Here is a 2,615-nt window from a genome sequence, read left to right as displayed (position 1 = left end):
CTCTTACTCTCCTGTTCCATCTTTACCTTCCTTATTACATCCCTATATGACAAGTCTTTCATGTATTCATATTTCTGTGAATATGCAAATTCACATAGGCAATATACAGAATAATGATGGGTCATTAAAATGTTTAGGACACTTGCAAACATCTAAAATAAAATTACCTATCATTGGGAGGCACCTTGAATTGCTTTTGCTTTAATTTTATTGAAAGATTGTTCTCAAAGTCTGGACCTCTTACACTCCTCACAATTACATATTCCTTATTATGAAAGATCACAACAACAATAAATAAAAGCCCTGTGATGACGTGTGGCTTCTGAGCTGTTGGTTGGGGTGGGGATGAGAAGGGGAAGATTCTAGCTGCATCTCACTGAGATGTAAAGTTCTAAAGCCAGTACCTGAAGATCAACCTAACATTGCTCCTGAAGACTGCTCAGAAAGAAGCCACAAAGGAGAGCACAATACTGTCTCTCAGGGAAATCACCACAATCCAGTTTCCCACCAGAGTAATAATGGTTCCTTTGCTTTCAGGACTGATGAATTATTTGGCTTGTGTTTAGAGGCCATAGTGAATGGATAATTAATATATTTAAACACCAAGATGATATATAGGACAGCAACATGGTCATAATATAAGGAGCATTTGTGAAGCACTCTGTGGAAGTGAACAGCAGAGTCAGGTCTTATCCCTTCTAGGGTCAGAAAAAGCAATTGTAAGAGGCAGTACCATGCACTGTTTCATGATAGTTTTCCTCTTTGTCTCTCTCTCTTTATCTCTCTTTGTCCTTTCTCCCTCCCTCCCTCTCTTTCTCCACACTTGCTCCTAGACATAGCACATATTCCACTTAAGCATAATGGTTAAAAGTTATATTTACCAGCTACATTACTGCACTTTAATTCAGGTTTCTTATTTTCTTGTGATATCACCTTAGGCAAGATCCTTAGCTTCTCCATGCATCCGTTTTCTCCTATACCGGGTTATTGGAAGACTGAATAAGATAGCAATTACACAGCACTTAGCATAGTGCATCTAACTTAGTAAGCACTCAGTGAATATCTGTTACAATTGGTGTCTGGTGGTCCATTGGTAGAGATTTTTGTGCCCATTGGAGTCTTGAATCCAAGAGCCTCTCCAGCGCCTGTATCTTCTTAAACTGTGTATTTCAGTGAATCCCCATATTGGCCCTGGTCCAGGATTTAGCATGCCTTATCTAAAGAATGTGTTCTATTATTTAGCTTGACATTTACTGCTAGTGATTTTGATGATGTCTACTCAGTGTTCACAGAGTTAGATTTTATGAAAATCATCTGTGGTCCAGGCTGGTATTTATGTTCATGTTTAAGGTGGGTCTCTGCACTAGCCTATTATGATAAACACAAAGTAGCTAGTAGAGAAGAAAGAATCTTAACAGTGTTTCTGAGGGATTTCGTATTACCAGCTTATGCTATTTCTTAATATTTTGACTTCCTAGCCCTTTCCTCTGTACTTTCTCAGCTCTTGGTGAGTGGGCAGTGGGGTTAACTCAACAAGCTATAAAGCTGGAGGAAACTGAGCAGAATAAGTGCCAACAGTCGCAACATCCTGCTGTGCACTAATCAAATAACTCCTTTGGGTAAATGCTGTTACCTTGAAAATACTATATTGGAAGATAGATATTTGAAAAATGAGCACACTATAAGGATATGAGCAGTGAAAATGAACTTTTGGTATTATAGAAAAATTAGAGGGGAGAGCAAACACCCAGCGCCTGAGGAGCCAACATTGGTGTCTATCAGGGGACGGTACCATCCATCTTAGTATATTGAGCAGAAGTGTAAATAATGAAAGATTCATGAAGGAGGATGAAAGCAGGGAAGCTGAGTTATAACTGAGGGCTCTAGTCTGTGTGTGCACTAGGCTGACAGGATAAAGAGAAAAGCAGAAAAGGATACACACAAGGACAATTTTCCATGTTCAAATTTTAATCTTCTGTGTTTATAAAATTTCACTTAGAAAATGACACTACAGATAAAGGGCTGATATCCAAGATCTATAAAGAACTTCTCAAACTCAACACCCAAAAAACAAATAATCAAGTCAAAAAATGGGCAGAAGACATGAACAGACACTTCTCCAAAGAAGATATACAAATGGCTAACAGACACATGAAAAAATGTTCATCATCATTAGCCATCAGGGAATTCAAATCAAAACCACACTGAGACTACCTTACACCAGTTAGAATGACAAAAATGGACAGGGAAAGAAACAACAAATGTTGGAGAAGTTGTGGAGAAAGGGGAACCCTCTTACACTGTTGGTGGGAATGCAAGTTGGTATAGCCACTTTGGAAAACAGTGTGGAGGTGCCTCAGAAAATTAAAAATAGAACTACCCTATGACCCAGCAATTGCACTCCTGGGTATTTTCCCCAAAGACACAGATGTAGTGAAAAGAAGGGCCATATGCACCCCAATGTTCATAGCAGCAATGTCTGCAATAGCCAAACTGGGAAAGAGCCGAGATGCCCTTCAACAGACGAATGGATAAAGAAGATGTGGTCCACATATAAAATGGAATATTACTCGACCATCAGAAAGGATGAATACCCAACTTTTACATCAACATGG

The sequence above is a fragment of the Leptonychotes weddellii genome, chromosome 6 (genome assembly GCF_054177405.1).
Source record: "Leptonychotes weddellii isolate Sample4059 chromosome 6, ASM5417740v2, whole genome shotgun sequence".
In the NCBI taxonomy this organism is placed as follows: Eukaryota; Metazoa; Chordata; class Mammalia; order Carnivora; family Phocidae; genus Leptonychotes; species Leptonychotes weddellii.
Note: the sequence above shows the minus strand (reverse complement) of the source record.